Source organism: Solanum verrucosum, unplaced genomic scaffold, assembly GCF_900185275.1.
Source record: "Solanum verrucosum unplaced genomic scaffold, falcon-dt-bn FXZP01000227.1, whole genome shotgun sequence".
In the NCBI taxonomy this organism is placed as follows: domain Eukaryota; kingdom Viridiplantae; phylum Streptophyta; class Magnoliopsida; order Solanales; family Solanaceae; genus Solanum; species Solanum verrucosum.
This window is the reverse complement of record NW_026020019.1, coordinates 291,885-301,107: the sequence shown is the minus strand read 5'-3', so window position 1 is coordinate 301,107 and position 9,223 is coordinate 291,885.

Below are 9,223 nucleotides of genomic sequence, written 5' to 3'. Positions count from 1 at the left end.
CTAGTGCAAGAAGGCGATGAACTACACCAAACAATGATCGGCGATTTCAACAAACCTCTCCGAGCAATCCGCCAGCACTATTTTCTAAAGTCTACAAATACTAAACTCTTTATTAATTTTGAGAGTCGAACCATTATTATAATTTTCACAATAGAATAGTACTTTTTTGCTCTAAGCTTGAGAGGGTTTCAGAGATTGAAGAAGAAAAAAGTTTCATCTTTTAGATTTGGAGTTGGGTCTCTTGGATTCTTCATTCTTGGCCTGTAACAAGACTTAAATATTCATACCCATTTGAATGCAAGCTCATTTAGGTATAACTTTCTATCTCTTGTTCCTGTCTAGCTAAAACCTCCATTCTTGGGGTGTGATTTAGCAAATATGTGTTTATATTATTGTTGGGTCTTGTTTGTTGATAGGTTAGATGTATTTTAATCATGATTTCACCTAGTGGTTCTGGTTTAATTTAATGGGTTTGTAGTTGCAAATACAAAACCACCCATGTGTTTTTGGCTTGCTCGAGAGAGAGGTCATGAAATCAAGACCACTAGACTGATGTCTTAAGGACTGGGTCGACATGAGGTTCAGCTCGAGAGGGTGAGCCCTAGTCTCATATCCTAACGGTTAGCTCGAGAGAATGAGTGGGGTAAGGCACATGCTGGCCTTCATGCGGCAAATGGGTGTCGATAGGAACCCAGTGGAAACGGGGTAAGTTTCTCGAGAGGGAACTTATTTCCATCTAAAACTTAGCCTAGTCACTATTAACTTGAAAATTTCCTATCGGAAGCATGTACTCAACCATTTATATCAATTTATATTACGGTCACAGTCTATTAATTCTCAAAACCACTCCCTTGGGACATGACCCCAACCTTTGGTTGGGTTACGATATTATCGACCATCATAGACACTCGTACCGTAGGTTAGTCTCGTTGGTCACGAAAAGCATCAGTCCTTCATCGGCAAAGTATGTGAATTATGTATGGTTATGAGGTTTATGTATATTCTTTAACAACACTTTAAGAGTAAGGTGAATATGATTATGATCTAGTTGTGGTGTTTTGGAAGGTTATCCTCATGTACACACTTATGTATGAATATGCTATGATGTGAAAGGTTTCCTCACAATATGATGATTTTAAGGTTGAAATTCTTACCTATTGAATCTATGAGCAATAGTATGAATTATGTTGGATTGAGTGTCATGACATTCTTCCATGAAAATGAACTTAAGTCAAGACTTAATATGTAATCCGTAGGAACTAATTCTTAGCACCAAGTGGATATGGATTCTGGAAACTTGAATGCTAGTTGAGTACGGCTTCCCTATGAAAGCTTTTACACTAATTGAGTTTGGCTTTCCAAATGGGTTCCTTCTACCTTAGTTGAGTCTGGATTCCCGAAGTATGTATCTCATGAGATGGAAACCTTTTACCATAGTTGAGTCTGATTTTCTAGTACCAATTTCCTTATCCCATAAACTATGTGCCCACATTTGATTCAAGTATTGCATTAGATGGCTAATTTAGACAAGTCTAGACTTCCTCTTTCCTTTATGAAAATTTTGGACTTGAAATGTGTTTTTACTCTTATTGTTATAATGCTTTATGTTATGATATGCTAACTGGCTTACATGGGGCCTTTTGGGGTTCTATGTGCCTTGTTACGTCTAAGGGGTACCCCTGGGTCATGACACATTATTTGTACGGTGTGCATGTCGATGTCTTTACCAACCACAAGTGTCTACAATATGTGTTTAATAAGAAGGATCTGAATCTTCGCCAAGGAAGGTGGCTTGAGTTATTGAAAGATTATGATATGAGTGTTCTCTATCACCCCGGTAAGTCAAATGTAGTAGTTGATGCTCTTAAATGACTATCAATGGGTAGTGTAGTCCATACAGAAGTAGACAAGAAGGAATTGGTATGATATGTATATAGGTCGGCCCGATTGGGTGTACAACTAGTAGATTCCACCAATGGTGGTGTTATGGTGCATAATGGGTCAGAATCATCTTTTATGAAGGATGTGAAGGTCACGCAAGGTCTTGATCCAATTTTGGTAGAATTGAAAGAAGCGGTACTTAGAAAGTCTATTGAGGCTTTCTTCCAAGGGGGGGATGGTGTACTTAGATATCAAGGTCGTTTGTCTGTTCCAAATGTTGATGACTTAAAAGAACAGATCTTGACAAACGCCCATAGTCCTCGATATTCCATTCACCCGGGAACCACAAGATGTAATGTGATTTGCGGGAGGTCTATTGGTTCAATGGGATAAAGAAGGATATTGCGGGATTTGTGGCTAAGTGTCCAAATTGCCAACAATTGATAGTTGAGCATCACAAACCGGGATGTTTATCCCAAGACATAAGTATTCCTACTTAGAAGTGGAAATATTTGAATATGGACTTCATAGTTTGGTTGCCTCACACTCGGCGACAATATGATTTGATTTTGGTAATAGTATATCGAATGATGAAATCAAGCCATTTCATTCCCTTCAAAGTTTCTTATTCAGCGGAAGACTATGCAAAGTTGTATTTGAGGGAAATTGTAAGGTTCCATAGAGTACCGTTGTCCATTATCTCCAATAGAGGTAATCAATTTACTTTCCTATTTTGGAAATCTTTCCAAAAGAGTCTTGGAACTAAAGTTAAGCTTAGCACGGCTTTTCATCCAAAAATTGATGGGCAACCGAAGCAAACTATCAAAACTTTGGAAGATATGTGGATAGCATGTGTCATCAATTTCAAGGGAAATTGGGATCATCATTTTCCATTGATTGAGTTTGCTTATAATAATAGCTACCACTCTAGTATTTGTATGGCTCCATTTGAGGCTCTCTATGGTAGGAGGTATAGATTTCATATAGGTTAGTATGAGGTTGGTGAAGTTGCCTTAATAGGACCCGATTTAGTTCATGAAGCTTTTGAGAAAGTCTGACTTATTAAAGAGAGGTTAAAAACAAAACAAAAGTAGACAAATGTCATATGCATATGTTAAAAGAAGATATCTTGAATTTGATGTTCATGATTGGGTTTACTTGAAAATCTTGCCCATGAAGGGTGTAATGAGGTTTGGTAAGAAAGGGAAGCTTAGTCCCCGTTTTGTAGGCCCATATGAGATATTGAAACGTGTTGGTAAGGTTGCTTATGAACTTGATTTGCCTAATGAGTTGGCATCGGTGCACCAGGTTTTCCATGTCTCTATGTTGAAAAACTGTGTTGGAGATCCGACATCCCTAGTTCCCTTAGAGGGTTTGGGAGTTGATGACAATCTTTCTGATGAGGAAGTTCCGGTAGAGATATTAGACCGGCAAGTTAAGAAGCTGCTTCCGTGAAAGTGTTATGTAGGAATCAATTAGTTTAGGGGGCTATAGGAGGCCGAGGCAGATATGATGTCCCGATATCCTCATTTGTTTCCTTCTACTCCTCCCCTAGCTTGAGGTAATTAATTCCTCATGGTTTGCTCTGTGTTTGAATTCATGTGTGTTTTAGATATTCCCATGATTCCCTTATGTTATGCATGTTCATGAAAACTTGTGTTTTAAAAGAAAATGAGTTTATGTGATTGATTTTCCTCATGTCGTCATGCATTGAGTATGAGTTGGCTAGACTTTATGATATGAATTGATGAACATGCCATAGGTTGGAGTTGAGAATTTCTCCTTGGATATATATTTTGAGTACAGATTGCATATAGGCTCCATGAGATTGTGTTGAGCATGATTTTAGCTTGGAGATGGTAGTTCCTCTTTGGACATGATTAGTTTTGAAATTTTATGCATATTGGGTTGCTAGATGTAGTTCCTACCTTTCCATATGATGCATTGAGTATTGATTAACGCTCAACTACACCTCATCCAATTCTAGGTGTAAATGATTGTTAATCAGTATAAAACCCAATGAAGAGTTGGGGTTAAACCCATGGAGAGGGGTACGTCTAAAATTCAGCTATGAAGTAAAAACGTGATCTAATCAGTTATAGGAACAAAAATTATTGAAAGCATACAAATTGATCTAAAGGGATGACAACGAATGTCACATGGGGTGTTTGGATTTGTAATGAATAGCTGAAACAATAATGAAAACAAGGGAAAACAACAATATAGAGAGGAATTCTCAGGATATGATCGTTTATAAGCTAATTCTACTAAATGGGTAATAGAAATCTAACAATGAGTTGCTGAAAACCGTGGGTAGGCTGGACTTTAAGTGCAATAGTTTTCTCTCAAACAACTATTACGGCTCAATTGATTTATTTCAAACATCAACAATCTTAACAAGATAACTAGATGACAACCTTAATACATCAACTCTCTCTCGCTAGATGGGTAAGATTGGATTCAAGATTCACTCTTCCGAGATTAACCCATATTGACCTAATACCCACAAATGATTAATCAAGAGTTTTGGCTCCAAAACCTCTTTCTCAAGCAAGCTAAGAACTCAAAATTAGAATTGCATTTGCAACTACAATTCATAAATTTAAACTCAGATAATGATTAAACCCACATTAAAACAATAATTTCATCATAAAACAACAATACCGATACGATAATTAGACAAATAAACACATGATCACACCCCAAGAAGTTGGGGTTTTCTGCACATCATAAAAACAGAGAAACAGTTACCAAATGCATTAGCCAAGATCTGGGTAAGAGTCTCCAAGCCTCTACAATGCTTTCCAAGAATCAAATTTAAAGACCCACTTTCGATTCCTCAAAAATTCTGCAATAAGAATTCAAAAACGTAAGAGAAAACTCTAAGTCTAGAATGGGAACCGTAATATATGGGAGAGAACTCTCCAATATTACATTTAAAATCCAATTTATAGTTGCCCAAAATTTTGCCTGAAGAGCCATTAGGCGAGGTAAGTCGGGCTCGCCGAGTGGTTTAGCGATCCGCCCTTTGCTCTCTTCCATCGCCATTTTGAAATTATTCTCAGTATCCTCAAGTCCTATAACTTTGAGTGATCCATTTTATCATCACGGAACCAATCGAAGATTCACCGACTACCCATTTTTTTCACCGACTTGGTTGCTTCCATCAAGGTTGGCACGCTGGAACTTTAGGCGATCTGAAGAACTTCTCGGCAGTTTGCCGAGTGGTCTTAGCGATCACCAGGATTGCTCTTCTCCACTCCTTCAGCTTGTTTAGTTTCTTTTTTCCTGTTAGTGTCCTTTGCTTTGCTCCTTAGTCCACATATTTGAAAATCATGGCTTTAACATCAGTTTATAGAATAATTTAGGCATTTGAGGATACTAAAACTATCAAAACAAGCCCTAAATGAGTCCAAATCTCGGACTCATCAACACCTCCAACTAAAACTTTTCCTCGTCCTCAAGTAAAACTCAAGATGAGCAGTTCAATAAGGATGTCTACAAATAATGCTTGCATAAGACTGTAACACCTCAGAAATCTAATGAACTAAGTTAGAGCCTAACATGTAAACTAGTAGCCTAAATAGGGTTAACATGAAAATAAGAGTCGTCAAATAACCTCCCCTACTTATTACTAAGGTTTTAGGACCTAAACGTCAAAGGCATGACCCCCTCAAGGACCTCCCAAGGGACCATAAGGCTGGCCAAAAAGTTGTCAAAAACAACATGACTCAAGAAATGGGCACCCACTCTGATAACAGCAAGGTTAAGGGAGATCACAAATAGAGAATTGAATATTAGAATGCGGAAGCACAAAGAAAAGAAACAAAAAAAACTAACTAAAGATATGGGAAATTCGAAGGAAAGATCCACGAATTTCCAAGGATTAGATGTTCTAAGGCCTTGAAAAGATCCAAGTAACAACGTATAGATTTATGGAATAAATCTAACGCCTTTACTTGAGAAAACGAATCAAAACGATAGATTCGGATCTTGACCGCTTTATGAGTAACTAAAGACAATAATTAGTATGTAGAAACTAATCACCTTTTAAAGAATACCAAAAAGAAACCAAAGATATCACAAGAAGAAGTTACTTTATACCTTAAACTATGACTAGTAAAGGTTTAAAGATAAATTCTCAAAGAACAAGTCACAAAGGTTCAAAGAACTCTCTCAAATATTATTAATATCAATGTAAAATGTCTTTAATGAATGAAAAGGACTCCTATATATAGGAGAAGGGGAAAAAAACGTCCAAGGACCCTAGAAAGACAATTACAAGGAATCCTACTCTAGAAAGGAAATAAAGTAACCTAACTAGGAACAAATTTAGTACTTCTAGGAAAGCATTAAATGGTACTTAGGAGACCATAAATAGACTAAGGAAAATATTAATAACCTATATATAAATAAATAAATAAATAAGGTAAATCCCAACTAGGAAAAGAATCTTGACAATCTTGGAAAGTTTGACTAGTCTTCTCTCAAAACTTGGGCAGAAAGCAACTCTTGTTGTGGCTGATTCTTGGACTCTTCTTGACCTTATTTGCACGAAAATGGCCCTTAAAATTCCTCATCTTGGGCTTGAATTTGGCCCACCAAATAATTGTAGCATTTGGACAATTCCTCTCCCTTGGGCTTGAGCTCTTCTTCCCCAATAAAACACCTTTGGATCAGCGATTGAAGCCCATTGAGCTTATCATTGAACTCCTTGGTTTGAGATCTTGTTATGGGCCTCCTTGGAGTTTCTAAAGCGTCATCCTTGTCCTTCAATGGAGTAGAGCTACCTTGGATATTACTAAGGTTTTAGGACCTAAACGTCAAAGGCATGACCCCCTCAAGGACCTCCCAAGGGACCATAAGGCTGGCCAAAAAGTTGTCAAAAACAACATGACTCAAGAAATGGGCACCCACTCCCCGTGGGTGGACTCACTTCCCGTAGGTGGGGGTCTTGAGTTGAGGCTAGACCTCCCCCAATCCTCCAAGTCTCTAATGGAGACTACAACCATGCAGTACGGTCTGTAGATTCACTCACGCCTCGTGGGTGGGGCTCGTGAGTGGGTGGCTTGAGTTTGCCAAAAGGAGAGGTTGCAGACCCAAACAACGGACCTGTAGGATGGGGCATGAACATACCTATGGCCCGTGGGTGGTAGGTGTAGGTACCCCCTGCAAAAGCTGCTCAATCTCTGCCAAGGCTTAGTCAAGCCATTAATTCCAAAACTTATTATATTAGTATGGGGTCATTTTAATTAATTATTTTAGACATATATAGGTAGTTATTAACTATTAAACACCTCTTTAACACCTCATAACTGACAGGAGTCAAACTAAAAACCAACTCCCCTCTCCAATATTTCTTCTCCAATTTCGTGTGGAAATATTCCTAAGGTATGGAGGCTTTTCATCTATGGGTAGTTAGTTTCCACCCGTAGAGCCCTTTCAAACTTGGTTTTTAAGATTCCAATTCCCCCAAAATCCTAAGGTTTCAATCTATGCCATGGGTCTTCTTCCAAAACGTTTTCAATTGTTTAATTATGTTTTATTATGGTTGATTATGATGAATTACAATTGGATTAATGGAGTATTGTGGATTTATGATGAAATTCCCCATGGACCCATGACTTCCCCCATATGCTTAAGTTATGAACTGTTGATGTAGGTTGATTGATATTGGATACGTCAATCTATTATGTTTATGTTTATTGACTTATTGAATCATAAAATCCCCTTTACCTTGTCGTAAATATGGATGCTTGGGTTGATCTTGATTCATAGCCTTGAAGGGAAAATTTTTATGGTTTGTACATGATGATGAGGATTGTATATGAACTCATGATTCACTTAGATAGTGATGAACATGTGGATATCGTGTAATTAGGTTGTTGTTGCAAGATCCTCCTCCCACATACCCTTACACATGACTATGAACGAAAGGTCTATGATTATGATATTTTTGTTGTGTTGATTGAAAGGTTATTCTCATGAAATACTATGAACATGATGTGAAAGTTTTACTCACGTATTAATGATTCTAAGGTTGAAAGGACATTCTCACCTAATGAATCCATGAGCTACCATGATACTATGTTGGTTTGAGTGCTAGGCATTCTTCCATAAAAATGAATCTAAAGTAAAGACTCAACATGAATACTAAAGGGAATTAAGCTTAGCACTGAGAGGATATGAATATGTGATGGGAGCTTTTACGTCAGTTGGTTCGGCTTCCCAAGACATGTATCTAATGAGATGGAAACCTTTTACCTTAGTTAGTCCAATTTTCTATTCACAATATCCTTATCCCATAACTACGTACCCACATAGGTCTTTAGCTAGTGGATCCACCTAAATGCTAAACATGTTAGTTCTACCTTAGGCAAGTAGGACACCTCTTTTCAGTGTGGGGTATGACACCAGATTCCATGTAGCTCATGTGATCTATGTCGATTAAGGCTATAATTCCCTACATGACAAGAACATGATCCATGACATGACAAGAACAAGAATATGAAATATGAACAAGAACATGAGTTATGTACTATGATTACTTAAGAGGTTTTACTTAGTATGAGTGGGGGTACGGGACTTCACTCATGCATTGCACAAGTGAGCTTAGAGAGTGATTGTGGTATGTGCTTTTATGACATGATGCTTTATGAGTTAATGCATGTTTTCCATGAATATGAGCCATGAACATGAACTATATTTATGACTTCTTAATGAGCTTTGCTTAGTATGAGTGGGGGTATGGGACTTCACTTGTATGTTGCACAAGTAGACTTATAAATGGGCTAAAGTATGGTTTTCTTATGCTATAAAGATATGTGAATCCATGTATGCATGATATGAGTTGTTGCCATGAATGGTTTTACTTATTATAAGATATGAGCATGAATGACTCCTTATCTATGAGTGTTGGCTATGGATGAGGTCAAGGTAATAAATGCATGATTATGGTAGCGTAGGGTTGCTTATGAAATGGTTTGACTATGTAATTACTCTATATGTGCATGATGTCTTTTAAACTTGATAAAGGCATGATTTAAACTAAATGTCCCCTTTGTGCATGTTTTAAGGATTTTCTATGCATGTCTTTCATACTTAGTACATTATTTGTGCTAACCCATATTTTCTACATTTTCTTGTAAGTGTAGGTTCTGGTCGTTGAGATACACTTCTCCTTTCAAATAAACTTTGGGTTGACTATTCTGCAAGTTTGGTGAGTCCTCATGGTTCGAGGACAGGCTTATTCATTTCTAGTTTCCTTTTGTACTTTCCATTTTCAAGACTGTGATGTAAAGGGCTATGTCCCTAAGATTGTATTTGATTGTATTAGATGGTT